Raw genomic sequence first — 19,773 nt, forward strand, 5'->3', positions numbered from 1 at the left:
AAAAAAAAAAAAAAAAAGAAGGCATTTTTTTAAATTCTGATGAAGTCCAATTGATCATTTAAAAAAGTGGGTCGTGGTTGTTTTTTATTTTTAGGTCCTATTTAAGAAATACTGCTTATCCCAATGTTGCAAAGATTTTCTTCTGTTTCTTATAAAACTTTTATAGTTTTAGTTTTTATAGTTATGTCTGCAATCAGTTAAAAATTTTTTTTGGGGCGCCTGGGTGGCGCAGTCGGTTAAGCGTCCGACTTCAGCCAGGTCACGATCTCACGGTCCGTGAGTTCGAGCCCCACGTCAGGCTCTGGGCTGATGGCTCAGAGCCTGGAGCCTGTTTCCGATTCTGTGTCTCCCTCTCTCTCTGTCCCTCCCCCGTTCATGCTCTGTCTCTCTCTGTCCCAAAAATAAATAAACGTTGAAAAAAAAAATTTTTTTTAATGTTTTTATTTTATTTTGAGAGAGAGAGAGATAGAGTGCGAGTGAAGGAGGGGCAGAGAGAGAGGGAGACACAGAATCTGAAGCAGGCTCCAGGCTCTGAGCTGTCAGCACAGAGCCCGATGCGGCGCTCAAACTCACCAACTGTGAGATGGTGGCCTGAGCCGAAGTCGGATGCTTAACCGACTGAGCGCCCCTGCAATCAGTTTTTAAGTTAACTTTATGGCTAGGGTGAGAGGCAAATCTCAAGATTCGAATTTGAGTTCGTTTTTTCTTTCCCCTTCTCTCCCTTTCTCTCTTTCTTTCTTTCTTTCTTTCTTTCTTTCTTTCTCTCTTCATCTTCCTTCCTTCCTTCCTTCCTCTTGCATATGCAATCCAATCATTCCAGCACCGATCGTGAAAACGACTTTCTCTTTCTCATCACATTACCTTAGCATATTTGTCAAAAATCAACTGACCATGTATTTATGTGGGTTTATGTCTAGACTCTCCACTGTGTTTCTTTGATGTAGACGTCTGTCTATCCTGACTCTGAGACCACCCTGGATCACAGTAGCTGTATGGTATGTTTGAAAATCAGCTCATGTAAATCTTCCAAAATGTGGTTTTGCAAAATTGTTTATTTAGGCTCTTCACACTTTCACATAAGTTTTAGAATCCGCTTTCAATTTCTTAAAAAAAAAATGCGATTGGGATCACACTGAAGTTCTAGATCAACTGGGGGCAAATCTACATTTCAACCCTCTGGAGTCCTCTGATTCGTGAATGCGGTGTATCTTCCCACTTTTTTTGGTCTTCCTTGTATGCTTCCAGCAACGCTTTGCGATTCTGACCGCATAGGCTTGTACATATTTTGTTGAATTCATCCTAAGTATTTCGCAATGCCGCTTTAAGCTTCAGTCCCCCGTTGTTTGTCGCCGGTGTGTACAACTGCCGTTGACTTCCGCATTTCGAGGCGCTCGCCGTGATCTTGCTAAACTCTGTTCCACCAACATTCTTGTAGATTCCGTAGCATCTTCGTCACTTCTTCATCTGTAACATGGGGGGGATGTGCGTACACATATCAGAGGGCTGTTGTGGAGACCGTAGAAGATAATTCCATCTAGAGGACTTGTCCTGGATCTTGTCCTGTTACTACTTGTCCTGTTACTACTGGCCTGGATCGCACAGTAGTAACAGACCTAGCAGCCATCTTCAGCGCAGGCAAAACCAGAAGCAGGATTAGAGGTCACTCTTGGGAGTCAGTAGTGGCCAGAAAGGTGTGGAGTGGGGGGAGGGTAGGGACTTCGGGGATGCTGAGCCTGCTCTGTTTCTTGCTTTGGGTGCTGCATCCACGGGTGTGTTCAGTTAGTGAAAAACAGTGAGCTGTGCACTTACGATATGTGCATTTTTCTTCATTACTCTTCGGCGTAAACTAACAACACGGTCCGACGACTAATGTCTCTTGGGCGCTCATCACGAACCTGGCTCTTGATGTGACTTATCTCATTGAATCCTGTAAGCTTCTTGCTCTTATCCCCATTTTATAGAAGACAACACTCAGGTTCTGATAGATGGAGCCATTCGTCCAAGCTCAGAGTGAAGGTCAGTGTCATGCCAGGTCTTGTGCCCTTAACCAGTGTGCCTATGGCCTCGTGTAAGAATTTGATTGGAAAGTAAGATCTACAGTTTGGGGATGACAGGTGGGCTGGTGGGTTTGCCTTGCCGGGACGGCACCGGGCGGCTCTGGGCATTAGCAGACGCGGCCGAGGGTCCTGGGAAAGCCCTGGGGGGCCAGCTGGCTTTCCTCACTGCCATCACCACTCACTGCCGACCTGGTGTCTCAGATCCCCGTCCCTCCCTCCCCTCCCCTGACACACACAAACACTGTATAATTGCCTGATCTGGACTAGTAAGCAGGGCGGAGGCGGGGGGACGTTTATTTTTCATTAAAAGGTCAGAATGAAATGATAGGAGGTGGTGCTCAGCGAGGGGGAGCTGCCTCAGAAAATGTGCTGACCGCTCCAAACTTATCAGACGGAAACACATGTTTCTGGTACCTTCTGCCACCCATGAGGGGCTCACTCTTTTCAGCCTAGACCATTGATATTGCCGAACTTGCCAGGCCTCTGGAGATGATGGCATGAGCTGATGGGGGAGGGGAGGGAGACAAGCAGGAGGCCAGGATTCAGATTGGTTTAGATTTTCTTTCTTTCACGTAGGAACGAAATTTTGGCGAATTTGTTACGCTACCCTGGACCTCGGTTTCCTCATCTGAGAAATGGGGATAGAGTGCCTATCCTGTAGGTTTGTTATGAGGAGACAGCTTCATGCACATGTTAACACACCTAGGAGGAAGCCCAGAGCACAGTCTGTGCTTGGAGAGCGTCAAAATGTCTGTAAACTATAAAATATGGTTAAAGCAGCTTTGCCCTTGTCCCAATCCTGGGTCTCCATGTTGCATGTCCTCGAGGAGATGACTCTTGGATGCTGGGAGAGATAATAAGAATCCCTTCCAGAAGGCTCTTTTGAGCACTTGCACAGAGCCATACCACATCTGACCACCTACATTTGTGCCCGAGATACAGCCAGTCGTCTCTTCCTTGGGCCACGTAGTGACGAACAGCTTTCCTGACCGAACCGGCCAGGCCTTTGGATTTCCCACGCTCACCGCCACCCCGGATGCAGTGCTGTCCAAGATGGCGGGCCTCCTGCTAGCTGCTACTGTGCTCAGAGTGGGGTGGGGAACAAAGGAGAGGGCCAAACAGGACTTCAGCCATGGCTGGGACTTTCTTCGTGTGATGAAGTCTGGGAGGTCTCTGAGCTGCTGGGCTGGGGTGATAAGAGCCACCTTGGCCCAACGGGCTTGGTGGAGTTGACTCTGTAAGCCCATGACTAGGGTAAAAATGGGGTGTCATATGCGGGCTGAGCCGAGGCTCTGCCTCCTGCTGTCCATTCTCTTCCTTGGCAATGTGTATAGACAGGCTGAAGCTGGCTGGCTCCATACTTGGACCTGCCCTGCTCTCCTCACATTCCCCTCCCTTGACTCCAAATCTTGGCACACTCAGTTCCCCACCCCATCCTGCCTGGACCATGCATCCATCTTCCATTTCCCTCCCATGTTGTCTAATGGGATGTCTCAGGATCACTCCTCCAGGAAGCCTTCCCTGACCCCATTGGTCTGGCTCGAATGCTTCTTCTCTTCGCCTCTGTGTCCTCTTCTGCTTCTCCCTCGTAACACAGAGTGCCCTGCAGTGTAAGTCTTGGCCGCTGGTCAGCATCTCCTCTCCCATTTGACTGTTAACTCCAAGAGGACCCCTTGCTTGTTGTTGTACCTCCGGTATCTGGCACAAGGTAGTGGATCCACAAATACTTGTCAAATGAATGAATGTCCTGTGTGGGCATCCAAATCATGCTTTCATGTGTCAGGTCGGAGGCACCCAACTCAGTTACCCTTAAGTAGTAACTGGAGGGACTCTGTAATTTAGGATTTAACGAAGACAACAAAAATGCTACTAGAGAACGTTGAGCCCATATTGTAGAATAAGAAACCTATATAACTTGGCAACTAGAGGACATCAGTATAGAAAAAGCTATGTAGGCCATACTCGGGTCTGTGCAAGCTGCCGCTTCACCTTCACTAGGTACCTGGTAAAAACTCCAGGCTTGCAACAGCCAATAGAATGGGTTCCGTCTAGTTCCTCCCAGAGACATGTTTGACTTCCTTCTGAAGATAGGTCATTCTGTTTGCTCACACATGTCTGGTCTCACATGACTGCTTGTTTGCAGAAAATTCTCTGCTTCTGCTTATGTTTTTGCCCAAAGTTTACTTTATGGCCCATCAATGATATTTCTAAATATTCACTGGAGAATGCCTGCATTCTTGTTTTCCAGTGAACCACCGCCTTCTCCCTTACTCACTGTGTGCAGAACTACACTTATGATCCATAATCTGGGCTTCTCCATTTCCTGTGGTCCATCTATGATTAGAGTTGTCACGGGGCGCCTGGGTGGCTCTGTCGGTGAAGTGTCCGGCTTTGGCTCAGGTCATGATCTCACCCTTTGAGTTTGAGCCCTGTCAGTCTCTGTGCTGACAGCTCAGAGCCTGGAGCTCGCTTTGGATTCTGTGTCTCCCGCTCTCTCTGCCCCTCCCTTGCTTGTGGTCTGTCTTTCTCTCTCTCTAAAAAATAAATAAGCATTAAAAAAATTAAAAAATAAAAGAGTTGTCATGAAGAATTTCTGAATGTTCTAACCTGGTACCTCTTTGGTAGGAAAAGTAACTTCCACAATAAGGTTTGAGCCAAAAATGGATTTCCCCACTGGGTGGAAACACGGCTACCATGACACCTCACAGTAACTTTTTAAACTGTCTCCCTCTCCCATACTTATGTGAAGGCTGGTCCTACATTATTTACAGATACTACTCTCAGCCTTCCACTAGTCCTGAACTGTATGCTGGGGATAGCAAGGTAAGATATCAGTTACATTGAGGAATTTAAAGTCTAGATACAAAAATTAATAAGAATAAATAAGAGTCATTTTAATGGATATGAAGGCAAATGGAATTCCAGAAAGCATATGCAAAGGCACCGGGGCATAAAAATGTCTGGTATGTTTAGGGAACTGGATGATACCCAAAGTGGCAGAACTCTAGGAACCCTGAGAGAAGTGATGGCTGGAAAGGCTGAAGCTCAGACCAGAGTCAGAGTCTTAAATACTTGGCCAAGGTGGGAGAAAGTCCTGGGAGTTTCCAAGCATTGACATCATCAGATGGATGCTTCAGAAAGATCCCTCTGACAGCTGTGCAGGGGAGGGCCTGAAGTAGGGTAAGACCAGAGGCAGCGATGTCAGAGAGGGAGACCCAGGAACAGCAATTTTCAGGGAGGAGCATCCCTACATAAGCCGATTTCAAGGAAGATCACTTTGGTAAAACAGGTTTGGATTTCCTCATTGAATCACCCTCTCATGATCATTAAGTGACCCCTAATACACTGCCCAGGACAAATGCAGATCTTCATGGCCTTAGGGATAGAGGGATAGGTGGCAACCACAGTGTATGGAGCCCCATGGAGGTGATAACTTGCATCTTTTCTCCACCCTTCCAGGTGGAGATATCCTGTCTTGCCAGGATTGTGTCTCATCCCAGCAGCTTCTGAATGAGCTGGAGTAACTGCAGACTCACTGGTTTCTGAACTAGGCCAGTGGCATCTGGTGGCATTGGCAGAGAAACTTTGGAAATGCTCTGCCCATTAAGACATTTTAATCAACCTCAGAAAACTTAGTCACACTGATGTGGTCAACTGGTTTTACTACTGTCTTTGGGAAAGAGCCTTCCAGTATGTTGGCCTCACTTTCTCCATCTGAAAATGGGGAAGACAAGAGTAAATCTAAGGGTCTTCTGCTGTTACTTGCCCTGGAGGTCTAAGCTCAAGTCACCCTGAAGGGCTGGTAACTGGCTGATAGACCCTCATGACCAACTCATTGGCATCTCCTACCATTGTTGAAGTCAACCATTGGCAAACCCACTGGCTACGTTCATGGGTGTTGACTCAAGAAGGTGCACAGATTAGGTTCTGGAGAAATTTTGTACCAAAAATTTGCATATGTGATGAGGATACAAGTGGTATTTTCACTCGTGATTGGAAAAGAAAAGAGGGAATAGGGATATATGTAGATAGCTGATTATGAAAAGTTGGCCAAGGAACTTGGTGAAGCTTCCACTACGTGGACGATTGGCTTTTGTCCCTGAGTGTCCTTGATTTTAACTCCATAATAATTCCCTCAATGTCTGTGTTTCCCAGATTCTCTCTAAGTTCCCATCTCATTCCAGAAGCCTCTTAATGGGCTCCGTCCAACTCAACCAAGACCCTCACCAGGTCAGACTTCACTCCTGACCATTGAATGTGTTTCCTGGCTTCTGGAAACCTCCTCTTCTATATCCCACAGCTCCTTTAACTTGACAAGTCCCAGCCTGAATTGATCCTTTTTCCTGCCTGACTTGCTTCTCATCTTCGATTCCCTGTTTCAGGAATGACACCATTCCCCACCCAGTCACCACGGCTGGAACCTGGGAGTCATTCTGGGCTCCTAGCCAAGACTCACTCCTACGTCTGTCAGTTGTCACATCCCACCTGCCTGCCCCTGCTTGGCTAGAGTCTACCCTGTTCTCTCCTACTGATGACTCCTTTCCCAAGTTCAGTTCTGACTTACTTCATCTTGTACTGGACGCTGCTCTGACTTGGTTTCTTATCCACCAATCCCTCCTCTTCCAGGTTGACTTTCCCTTTGTTGCTACAGCAATTTTCCTAAAAGCCCAATCTAACCATGTCTCTCCTGCTTGAAGATACCATGTGAGGTCTTCGTGGCTTATAGGATAAAGTTTAAATTTCCTAGCCTAAAATGAAGCCTGCCACAAGAAACCATCTGATATTTCTTGGACGCATCTTCTATTTTTGAATTTCTATGCCTTTCCACATGCTGATTCTTCTGCTTGGTTTGCCCATCTTCCCAATTCTCTTGCACTTGACGCTGCTGACCTTTGATCCCTGTTGACCTCTCAAGCCTCATACCTTATTACTCTCCCCCCACCTGTTTGTAATCCTTGCTGCTGGCACCCAGGGTGGTTGTCTCATCCCCTGAATAGTTTCCAGAGGTGGCTATGCCTGCCTGCTTTGAGGGCTTTTGAGATGGCCAAAAGCCATCTCACCAGTGACCTCCCTTGCATATGATGGATGTGTAATATGCTCTTCTGGGTTGGTCTTAAGTCATGTGGACAAGGGAGAGACATTTCTTGTGTGAACAGAACCACACTTCTTGCTTTTCTCTGGGTCCCTCATCTATGCTCACCACTAGTACCTATGAGTGGAAGGCAGTCTTGTAGTCAACGCTGAAAGAGGTCATGTTCTAGGAATGCAGTGATTATGGCTGAAAGAGTTCCAGATATGATTGGAAGATGTCTTTTCCTATGTGCAGTTTATAAAATTCGAAGTGGTAAATTTGACATAGCTGGGATGAATCATCAATCACATTTCCCTGCACATTCTGGGTAAGATTTGCATTTGTGGTCTTCATCAATGAAACTTAGTAATAACCTTTGAGTCATTGGAAGCCAGTATTCATATGTGGCATGATTGATGAGGCAGCATTGTGAGTAATGACGCAACTGGCATTAAAGACGTTACTAGGGAACAACATGGGTGCAAGGATCTGTATTGTCTCCAAATAAGCAGGTTCTGAAATGCCATGTCACTGGGAGGAAAAACAGCATTACACTTCTCTTTTCTCATTGTAGGAGATCTAAAACCAGCCAGAAATGGTGCATTTGACAATAAAGAACACAAAGAGGGGTGCCTGGGTGGCTCAGTTTGTTGAGTGTTCGACTCCGGCTCAGGTCATGATCTCACGGTTCGTGGGTTCGAGCCCCATGTTGGACTCTGTGCCAATGGCTCAGAGCCCAGAGCTTGCTTGTATTCTGTGCCCCTGCCCTCTGCCCCTCCCCCCGCTCATGCTTTCTCTCTCTCTCTCTCTCTCTCTCTCAAAAAAATAAACATTAAAAAAAAAAAAAGAACACAAAGAATGGTTCCTGGACACAAACAGGAAGAGATCGTGCCTGGACCCTAAGAAAAATCTTCTTGTGTTCTATTGGACAGTAAATAAGTACATAATCACCTCTTCTTTACCAATTGTTCTAACTCTTCATTGATAAATCACTATATCTCATAAGGGTCTATGAATTTTATAATATATTTTTAAATTAAATTATTTGTCAGGACCCCACAACAGTTTGCTCAGGGCCCCATACACTCTAGGAATAGCTCTGCTCTGGAGGAAGGCTTTATAAATATTTTGAAATGCCCATGACTCTCCAAAGGGAACATTCTGCATGCTGCATAGCTGACAATTATGTTGGACTATCTCAAAGAACTTCTTAAATTTGGTGGATATCTGTCCATTTGTTTTTAAGTGGTGTTATAGTAGGAGTTCAGGCAAATAGACAAAACTCTGTGTTCACTGAAGGGAAAAATACCTAAGATAAATTCAATAAAAGCCAGCCCACAAGGGGCTGTCACAAAGATACCCACACTGTGTAGCTCTATGAGATTGAATAGCTATTATTCTCCTAATTGAGAGAGAGAGCTCACACTGCTAATGAGAGATGCAGGTGAAGTTCAAGACCCTGTGAATCTGAGCCCGGCATCTGTGTTCCTTTCATTGTATAATCCTGATATGGGCGAACTAGAAAGCAACGTGACCCCTCAGCATCACCTCCGATGGGCTTGGGTTCTAAAACCACAAATCCTAAGAAGGGGCACACAGCCAAGCACCTGGGGAAATTACCCATGTTTGTAAAAACGGTGTCTGAAAGGCTAATCTGGAAGGCAACTAAGGCCTTTGAAAAGCCACTGAGAATAAAAACGAGGGCTTTTCTTGTTCAGAGACAGATGGTGGAGAAGGCAGGAGAGCCCATAGCATGGTATGATGGCACAACGTTGACAGTCATCGGAGAGAATTGAGAGAGGTGCTCAATTCATCAAGACAAAAGCCTTTAATCTGGAAAGATTGAAACTGAAGATAGGGGAAAGGCAGAAGGCACACCTCACTGCTCTTAATTAATTCAGGTCTCCATCCCACATGAATTATAGCCCAGGGTCCTGAAAGGACTTGCAGAGGTCTTTGTGGGATCCCTGTCTGTCTTATTTGGAGAAGTGTGGAGGGAGAGACGCCAGCAGACTGGGGATGGGCACGTCTTGTCTTGATTTTCAAAATGTGAGTTCTAGAAATTATAGTCTTAAATCCAGTTTCTGACGATGAACTAGAAATGATTATTTAAATGGTGTAGGGGTTATGTGCAATCAGACGAGGAAGTAGGAATCCGTTTGGAGCCATCATAGGTTCACCAAGAGTTGGTAATTCTAAAATATCTTTCGTTCTTTATTGAAAATGTCCTAGATTAGTGCTGTGGATATTTGTTATTATTTTTCATTCTCCCACCATTTGAACTGATCTGGGGGAACTCTCACTTTTATGGGTCTTGGTGAGATGTGGAACCTGTCTTCTGTGGCAAAACTCAAGATGCCATGTGCTCAATTTCCCAGGCTCCCTTGCAGTGAGGTCGTTGCCGGAGTAATTTTTCCAGGCTAGTGTCCAAGGAAGTCTCTAGTGACAAGCTACAGCAAGCAGGATAATGGGCCTCCAAAGATGTCCACATCCTAACCCCTGGAAACTGAAAATATATTAGGTGATATGGCAAAGGGGAGTTAAGGTTGCAGATGGAATTAAGGCTGCTAACCAGCTGTCCTTTTTTTTTTTTTTTTAAATTTTTTTTTTCAACGTTTTTTATTTTATTTTTGGGACAGAGAGAGACAGAGCATGAACGGGGGAGGGGCAGAGAGAGAGGGAGACACAGAATCGGAAACAGGCTCCAGGCTCCGAGCCATCAGCCCAGAGCCTGACGCGGGGCTCGAACTCACGGACCGTGAGATCGTGACCTGGCTGAAGTCGGACGCTTAACCGACTGCGCCACCCAGGCGACCAGCTGTCCTTAAAATAAGGAGCTTATCTTGGTTTATTTGGGCGGGACCAGTATAAGCACATGGGTCCCTAAGAGTGGAAGAAGGAAGTGGAAGAGTCAGAGAAAGGAATATGATGATGGAAACAGGGCCAGAGACATGCTATATTCCTGGGTTTGAGGCTGGAGGAAGGGGGCCATGAGCCAAGGACTGTGGATGGCCTTCAGCAGCTGGATAAAGCAAAGAAGTAGATCCTCCCTTAGAGGCTCCAGAATGAAGGCAGCCCTGTCCACTCCTTGGTTTTAGCTTGGTGAGACCTGTTTTGAATATCTGACCTACAGAATTGCTAGATAATAAATTTGTGTGGCTTAAGTCACTGCGTTTGTTATAGCAGCGATAAGAAATTAGCATACATTCAATGTGTCTCTGCAATTGGCCTTTTCTAGTGAAGCACTTTATTAATGACATGGACCAATAGTTTTCCAAACTAGACTGGGCAGGGTTCCAGTGGGGTGTCTTAGGAGACCACCAAGAAAGGAAGTTGAGAAGGGAAAGGCAGAAGCAATGGAACGCTGGGACACCTCACGCATGCTGTCACTGGAGAAATACTGCTTTCATCTATACTAAACATTGGAATTCTAGGAAAAATGTTTGAAAGCCATCATTGACATCACAGATAAATGTATTAAGTATAATAACAAAAGATAACCTTATTGAATTTTTGCATAGACCAGACATCATGCTTAGCAGTTTATACATATTTTTTTACTCCTCATAATAGTTATAAGAGGCAGGTATCACCTTTGCAGATGGGGCAACTGAGGCTCAGGGAAATTAAGTCACTCAACTAAGGTCCCCCAGCTTGTAGGTGGCAGAGATGGCATTTTAATGTGGGGAGTCTGACTCTAGGGCCTGCCCTCCTAAGCAAGTGCATCAAACATTTGATGGGAAAGAGCTAGTTGGAGTATCATATTGATGGTACAATTCAGAATCCAAGTATATTCTGTGTGTTAGAAGACATTTGTTTGGGAAAGAGGCAAAGTCCTGTGATTGGGTTCAAAAACACAATGACACCAGAGCATGGGAAGTTCAAGGTAATTAATCAGGTTATCTGTAAGTTTGTTGCAGAGAGATGTTTCCAGTGGGTGGATGGTCATCATCTTCTGGGTGTATTACAAGTGTAAGATTCCAGGACCCTATAATGAGAAAACCCTTTACCTGACAGAATGTGCTGCCTCATGATGTTGTGGGCACCCTGTCACTGGTCAGGAAAAGATTGAGTTTGTGGTGGTGGGGAGTTGATTTGAGGTCCCTTTAAGAAACGTAAGATTCTAAGATCTAAAGGTTGTTGTGCACAGGGTGAACTGTGGGGAAGTCTCAGTGCTTAGCGTAAGCAACTCTATCTTCTCTAGGCTAACGGGGCAGAGGAAATTCTAAACAGATAGATCCGGCTTCAGGGTGAGATGTCCACCCTATGGGGCTTGGATTTTATCCTAGAGGAAAGAGGAATCTGCAACAGGTGATTAAGTAGCAACCCGAAATGAACGGATCTGCATTTCTGAGGGGCGAGGATATCAGAAAGGGAGAAGTGGAGTCAGGAGGAGCAGCTGTTGAAAAGGCATGAGAGAGACACAGTTCTGAGCCAGGGCGGACGGAGCCACAAGACCTGGGTTGAGAAGGGAAAGGAGAGGGTGGAGTAGCCAAGGACACCCAGGTGAGGGCGGGGCTGGGTGGAGCTGTCCAGAACCGGCGGTGCTGGTGCCTGCAGGCTGCAGGAACTCCAGGGCACAGAGAAGGTTCACACGGAGGCATGTCTGGGGAGGGGCCCTGTGGTAAGTGGGTCATAGACCTGGTTGACTCCACAGGTGGGTTAGTCAGAAGTGGGTCAGGAGCTGGAGGTGCGGCACCAAGACAGGTGGAGCCCTGTGATCCCTACTCTACCTGTGATTTGTGGACCTGGTGAGGACAGACAAGAGCCAGATAATGGGCCTGCCTCTGAGTGGGATGTCGGCTTCTGGGTGGGTTTGAGGCAGAAGAGAGAGCCTGCCTGTGAATTCCACCCCCACCCCCCGACCAGGAGTCCTAGCATCACTACTGCTCCACTCCTCAATGAATCTGTATTTACTAGACATGAAGGAAAAGTACATTCATCAGCTGCCACCTCCCTCTTCAGACTAAACTAGTTCACTCTCTCCAGGAATTCAACCACCTCCACCTGTTACTCTAGGACACTCATGTTCCCACCGCTGGAGCTTTAATCTACTAGTCCTTTACGTCTACCTTATTAACACTCCAGCTTTCCTTTCCCACACATGAAATTGTCTGAGTCTCACTTTCTTTATCTGTAAAATGGAGATAATAGTAATCCTTATTGCACAGGCAGGTATTGCATAAAAAATTCATAGCACATAGTGAGTGCTCAATAAAAACTAGTTACTGTCAAGAAGGTGCATGAAACCAAATAATAAAGGGTTAGGTTACTCTGATGGGACCAGATGGTGCTGATAATGCTTGACCAGGCTTTGTCGGGAGGAAGGTAGGGAGAAGAGAGGCATAAAAATGGAAGCGAGACCAGAAACACGGGGAACAGAGTCAAGAGGGGGCAGGATGATAGTTTGGGGTGTGCCAAGGCCAGAGGGTAGGGGGTGGCCTAAGACTACGTGTCCAGATGCACCTGCTCTTGTCTCTTTTAGCCACTGAGTCTGATGGCCAGGTAACCTGAGTGAGAGGCCCAGGATGAGTCAGCATAGTTATGTACGTCTAGGTGGCTCTCTATAGTCACCTGTAGAGTCTGGAAAACTTAGTTCTATTTCTAGTTTTTGCTATTTTCCCATCATGTAACTCTACCACCCATTTCTCTCTTTCCATGTAAATATCTTCAGCTGTAAAATTAAGGAGCTGGGTCAGATTGTCTCAAAGACCCCTCCCAACTCTGACATTCTAGGACACTAAGTCAATTGTCTGACTGAGCATTTTCCCTGACCCAAAGTAAGTCATACTGGAGGACAGTTTTAAATGATCTTTACTGAGGGCCTATAATAGGCCAGGTCATGGGCTAGGCATCGTTATATCCATAGAAGCATTTTATTTCACTTACGGGGTGTATTGCCATCAAGGGTTCTAGCCTCCCCTTGATAGTACATCGTCATGTCTATTTCTTTCCATGTCTTATTGCATTGGTGAAATGGTGCCCTCTTCCTAGTGCTCTCCAACACTCTCAGCAGTGATTTCCACTTCTTGCTAGTGTCCTGTTGCCTCACGAAACTTACCTCTTGATTATACCTTTCTGTGATTTTCTTATGGTCATGGTATTCCCGGGGGGACAGGTCTTATCTGTTCTGTATGTCATAGAAGACACATTTTCCAGGCTTTCTCAGGCTTTTGAAAGTACCATAGTTCCAGGTGTCTCAAATCAGGGTCCTTCTAGTACACAGGAGATTGGGATCAGGAATAATTCTCAGGGGGCAGTGCTGGCAAGATCTGGACGGGGCCAGAGACCACCCAAGTAGGCTGGGTTTCAGCAGTCAATAATAATAATAATGATTAATATTAATTGAGCATAGTTTCCTTTTTTAAAGTTTATTTATTTATTGTTGAGGGAGAGAGAGAGAGAAAGGGAGAGAGAGAGAGGGAGACAGCTCAAGTAAGGGAGGGGCAGAGAGAGGGATAGTGAGAGAATCTCAAGCAGGCTCCCCACTGTCAGGGCAGAGCCCTATGTGGGGCTTGAACTCAGGAACCCATGAGGTCATGAACTGAGCCGAGATCAAGAGTCACGTGCTTAACCAACTGAGCCACCCAGGGGCCCCAGTTGAGGATACTTCCCAGGCACTGGGTTAACCCAGTAGTTCTCAAGCAGGAATGATATCGGGATCTTTGGCAATGTCTAGAGATACTTTTAGCTGTCATAACTGAGTTGGGGGAGGAGGAAGTGTGCTTCTGGAACATAGTGAGTGTAGGTTGGGCTAAATGTCTTACAATGCACAGGGTACCCACACATCAAGTAATTCTTCTCGCATGAAATGTCACTAGTGCTGAGGTTGAGAAACTTTAGGTTATACCTTCTACATGCATTATATCATTTAATAACCAAACCAACCCTATGAAGCAGCTGCTACTGTTATTTCCAGCATCCCCCATTTACAGTTGGGGAAGGTGCAGATTATACACATGAAGCAATTTACCCAAGTTAACCAAGCTGGAAAGGGACAGAGCTAGACTATGGGCCCAAGTTTTGCTGACTCCAAAGCCTGTGTACTTGACTACTTTGTTGGGAATAAAAAGGTCAGGCCAACTGAGCGTGTAGGTCAGGACAAAGAACATGGCTTGGGAGCTGATTCTCTGAGCTTTCTGGGGACCCCAGGGCCCCCTAAGGCCAGTAGCTACCAAGTCTTATTGCCTCTCTGCAAGAGAACATGGAAACTCAGCCCCTGCCTACTGGGGCCACTGTCTGCCAGGGGTGCTTGGATCGATGTGGGGGGCTGGTCTTGAGCTAGGGAAGGCAGGACACCATTCCAACAGTTTCAGCATCCACTCCATGGCTCTGACCTCTGCATCTCTGGAATCGAGTGCAGGGAGGAGGCTTTGACAGCTGGCGGCACACGCTCATGGCCAAGTGAAAGATGTGGCAACATGCCAGAAGTCAGGTCTCCTCCTCCGATGTTATCTGCGCACACACTCACAACGTCAGCACAACGGGGACTCGACATGTGCATGGACACAGGTGCACACAGGTCCTCCCCCAACAACGAGGGAACGAACAAATCAAATGGGCGAATGGAGACATCTTCTATGAGGTCAAACCTTGGAATACAGGGAGGCGGCTGGGCATAGATTGAAGAGGGGAAGGCAGGGCCAGGCCTGTGGGGTGATGCTTTGGTGGATGGGATAGTGCCACGTCCCACAGAGGGGTCAGCAGAGCAGCAGCTGGAGCTGCATCTTCTAGAACACAAGCCACAGGAGACTGCGGGGAAAGTCTGACTCCAAGCACCTTCGGGCTTGGCTAATTTTTGGACTGCATCGTTGGAATGTTTGGCAGCCAGGCCTTAAACTCAGTGACCTCCCAGACCCAGGGGTAGCAGAGCTTGGATCCTTGTACCCCAGGACATTCCCTGGGTGAAGGTTGAGGTCACAGATGGACTCAGGAATTTAGTTTATTGTTCTTGAGGTGGAAATAATTCTCCATATTCTGGTTTTCCCTCTCTAGGCCCTTTCAAAGACTCTATTTATGCAGATAAGCTGGCTTCATGGGATCCAGAGACATCAGCTAAAGGCACATAACTCTGAGATCTTCGTGGTTGTTTTTTCCTCTATGGAGGAAAGGGAAGGAGGGCATAAGGGGGAAAGGGAACCGAAATTCATCGATGATTTTTTCTGGGTTGAGTGCTTTTCATGGTCACATTAACGAGGTGGCAGAGTCCCCTGTCTCAAAGCAATGGTGGCAGGCAGACCTGGGTCACCAGAGGCTCCCTAAACCTCAGTTTACTCATCAATAAAATGGGGATAATATTTGTGCCTATTTTCTAGAGTTGTGATGAAGTTTAAATGGGCTAATACACAAGGTGTGCTCAGCCCAGCAGCTGCCACAGAATAAGGCATTGTGAGATGTTAGGCAGCTTTATTGTTATTTTTAAGTTTGTCACTCTTCACTACCCTGGGAGGTGGGACTTATTGTCTCCATTTTATGTGCCAGAAAGTCACGGCCTGGCAGGGTTACCGTGGTGCAGCTTTGCTCTCAGTTCCTCTGGCAAGTGTCTGTGGGCCTCTGAGGCCAGCACAGGCATCCCTTCCCCATACAGCCCGGGCCCCTGCTGTTGCCTCTCAGCTTTTACTGCAGCCTGGCATGAATGCCTGCTCAAAGTCACAGCCCTCGCCACACTGTAGGCCCATGAGGGAAGGAGCTGGGCCCAAAGGATCGTTCTCTGCTGTGAGAAGCACCCAGCAGAGCACTGGCCCATGGTTAAAGCTGAGCAGATCTACGTAACTCAAGGCCATTGGACCCGGTGGTTTGAAGTTGGGTTTGCTTCTTTCTTACAGTGTGTGTGTGTGTGTGTGTGTGTGTGTGTGTGTGCGCGCGCGCGCACGTGCGTTCTTTCTTAGGAATGCTGAGTAAAGTGGGTGGCTGGGGACATCCTTTAGGTGTTAGTAAGTCTCTTCTCTGGCACAGTGACAATGGCAGACCCATTTTCCCTCTCCTCGCTGCCCACCTCTCTCCACCAATTTCTACACAACCTAAGATTCCCAAAGAGAGAAAGGCCATGTGCCATCCATCTGGAAGGGATTGGGAGTCAGTTACTCGCTTCCTCGGTGCAGAAATATGCAAATCACAGTGGATCCTTGCAAGTGGCAGGGAAACAATGGCTGATTTCACCACAGGGTTCTAAATCTTTCAACGATTGTCAGTTTTCTCCCTTCACTTTTCACTCCTAGTTCATCTAGTTCTCCGTACCCCAGAAAGATTGCTCAACACGGGATCTTGGCCAGCTCATGGAGGATGAACCCAACTCCACAGAGGAGCTATTAACTTATCCAATGGTTTGAACTTCTACTCTGTGCCGGCCCTGTACTAAGCACTAGGGGTGCCATGCAGGACGGAAAGAGACAAGTCCCTGCCCTCCAGAGTTGATAGTTTGGTAGGAGATAGAGGTGACAGTCACATAGTCACACTATGGACATAATGAATCCAAAACTGCACATAGATACAGTTGCTCTGGAGGAAAAAAAAATAGTTCCATGAGGACTTGACCTAGCCTGGATGATCTAAGAGGAGTTCCCTTAGGAAATAAAACCGGACAGAGACTTGATGAAAGGTTGGTAGAATGTTCCAGACAAAGGGAATAGCTCGCACAAAGTCTCTGTGGAGAGCTGGAAGTAAACAAAAGCCGTAGGGTGAGAACATGAAAGGGCCACAGGGTTCAAGCCCTGCTAGAGAGGCAGGCAGTGGCCAACTGTGCGGGACCTTGCTGGCTAAGGTTAGGATTTGGCTTCTAGTCTAAGAATAGTGGGAAGTCATAGAGGGGGATTTAGCAGCTGGGATACCATTTGATCTTTCTTTCTTTCTTTCTTTCTTTCTTTCTTTCTTTCAGAGAGGGCACAAATGAGCAAAGAGGACAGAGAGAGAGAGAGAGATAGAGAGAGAGAGAGAAGCAGGGCTCATGCAAAGCGGGGCTGGTGCTCACCTGAGGCGGGGCTTGAATTCATTGTGAGATCATGACCTGAGCCGAAGTCAGTTGCTTAACCGATTGAGCCACCCATGTGCCCTGGTTTATATCTTTAAAAGATTGTTCTGGCTGCTGTGGGACAATGTAGAATACGTGAGTGCACGTGGGAGGCCAGTGAGGAAGCAAAGCTGGTTGTCCAGGGGGAAGCAATGGTTGCTTAAACACACAGGGGTGGTGGAGACGGGGAGCAGAATGTGGACTTAGGAGGTAACATCAGTAGGATGGGGGGATCAAGGCAAAGGGAGTTGTCCATGGCTTGGCCACAGGCAGGATGGTGGCCCCACTTAGGGACACCAAGGATGCTAACAGAAGGTGAGGTTGAGGGGTGGAGGCAGACAAAGAAGGTGGCCTTGGACCCCATAAGCTTCAGAGTGGGACATCTGAGTGCAGATGCTAATAGGCAGTTAGATGTATGTGCATGCGCCTTTCGCCCCACAGTTCTCTGGAGGATGAATCCTGGAACCCGAAACCTCAGCTTGATTTCTCTCTTGCTGCTGAGTTTCGATCAGGCCATAGCCAAGGCATGTGAGTTCCTTCCCTTTCCTATTAAGGTTTTTGAATGAGGAAATGTGGTTCTTCCAAGAAGAGGTAAACCTGTTTGTATTTACCACCGCTGTTGAGGAGATAAAATGAAATGCCATCATGACAGGCCTCCTGGGTGAGCCCTGACACTACGTGCCCTTGAGAGAGGGCTCTGTCTCACGTGTGTGGTGGTGGAAGGAAGGGTTCTATTGAGTAGGAGGTGGCCATCTACCTTTATCCCGGCCAAGCAAATATACATCTTTCTTTTATAATTTTTAATAAATGTCATTCATCTACTTGCTGATTTGTTTAACCAACTTCTATTGAGTACACTGTTTTGGATTCTGGACACAGAGAATAAGACAGATGGAGTCTCAGCTCTCATGAAGATTGCACACCAGTTGGGGAGACAGGCAACAATCAAGGATACACATATGCAAACAAGGTAATTTCCAATGACATTAGGGAGGGCTTCTCTGAAGAGTGACATTTGAGGGAAGACTGATGAATGAGCCAGCCCGTCATGCAAAGGGCTGGGTGGTGACTGGGGACAGCTGCACCCATGTGTAGGTCCTAAGGATGTGTGTTTGAGGAATAGGAAGGAGGCCAGGGTGCCAGCTCAGTAAGGAAGGGGGAGTGTGATAGGAGGTGAGATTGTAGAGACCATAGGGGCTGGATCATGTAGGCGATGGTGGATTTTGTTCAGGTGCGCTGGGAAGGCATGGAAGGTTCTGGAACAGGGAATGATCTGTCTTGATTTGTCACCTAAAAAGATCACTCTGACTGCTGTGTAGAAAATAGGTTGTCAGGAGGCCAAGAGTAGAAGAGTCCAGTAAAGAGGATGTGGCAATTTTCCATGGGAGATGTACTGAGGCCTGGACCAAGATGGCAGTGGTGGCCATTGACTCTGATGCCTTTCTTTTGGGTGCTTATGTGAATGACAAATGTCCATGCCCAGAGGGACTCTATAATTAATTCTGGAATCTATTGCTCACCATAGTTACCACTATGGGCATTTTTCAAACAAAGAAAGGTGAATGAGTATTTCTTTCCATTAAGCAATCTGTAGATTTCATTTCTCTTATAGTTTAGCATCATTTTTTCCCCCACCAATTAAATCATTGATCATCGTGATGGCTAATTTCGTGTGTTAATGTAAGCACACCATGAGGAGTCCAGATATTTGATCAAACTTTCTTTTGGGTGTTTCTGTGAAGTTAAAAATAAATTTATTTTTATTTTTTATTAAATAAACTCCATGTCCAACCCAGAGCCCAATGGGGGGGCCTGAAATCATGTCCCGGACACTTAACCAACTGGGCCACCTAGGGGCCCCTCTGTGAAGGTTTTTTTTTTTCCTTGAATGAGATAAACATTTAAATTGGTAGACTGAGGAAAGTAGATGGCCTTCCCCAATGTGGGTGGGCCTCACCCAATCAGTTGAAGGCCTCAGTCAATCAGTTGACTAGAAAAGGCAGACCCTCCCCTGAGTAAGAGAATTCTGTCTTGCTTGACTGCGTTTGAACTGGAACATCAACCTTTTTCCTGCCTTCAGACTCAAATGGAAACATTGGTTTTTCCTGGGTCTTGAGCCTGCTAGCTTTTAGATGGAAATTATACCATCAGCTTTCCTGCTTTTCAGGCCTTTGGACTCATGCTGGAATTAAGCCATTGGCTCTCCTGGATCTCCAGCCTCCTGACTCATCCTGCAAACCTTGGGACTTGCCTGCCTCCATAACCACTTGAGTCAGTTCCTTATAATAAATCTTTGTGTGTGTGTGTGTGTGTGTGTGTACACACAAATGTAAATATATGTGTGTGTATATATACACATACACAAAGAGGTTTATTATGAGGAATTGACTCTGTCTATATGTTCTTTTTTTTAAAGTTTATTTTTTAATTTATTTTGAGAGAGAGCACGAGCAGGGGAGGGGCAGAGAGAAAATCCCAGACAGGCTCCATGCAGAGCCCGATGTGGGGCTGGATCCCATGAACCATGAGATCCTGACCTGAGCTGAAGTCAAGAGTTGGAGGCTTAAGCAACTGAATCACCCAGGTGTCCCTTGTTCTCTCTCTCTCTCTCTCTCTCTCTGTCTCCCTCTCCCTCTGTC

The 19,773-nt window shown here is 46.6% G+C and overlaps 1 long non-coding RNA gene across 2 annotated transcripts; it reads left to right on the forward strand.

Moving 5' to 3' along the window:
• Window positions 1-17,052: 17,052 nt before the first annotated feature.
• On the forward strand, window positions 17,053-19,428 carry LOC122214907. Of its 2 annotated transcripts, none has more exons than XR_006200145.1 (4): window positions 17,053-17,344; window positions 17,576-17,662; window positions 18,014-18,104; window positions 19,302-19,428. It is a non-coding gene; the product is annotated as an uncharacterized LOC122214907 (long non-coding RNA). The 2 variants fall into 2 exon arrangements; XR_006200144.1 differs by having other exon boundaries at window positions 17,058-17,230.
• The last annotated feature ends 345 nt before the right edge of the window (window positions 19,429-19,773 follow it).

Source organism: Panthera leo, chromosome A3 (assembly GCF_018350215.1).
Source record: "Panthera leo isolate Ple1 chromosome A3, P.leo_Ple1_pat1.1, whole genome shotgun sequence".
Lineage (NCBI taxonomy): Eukaryota > Metazoa > Chordata > Mammalia > Carnivora > Felidae > Panthera > Panthera leo.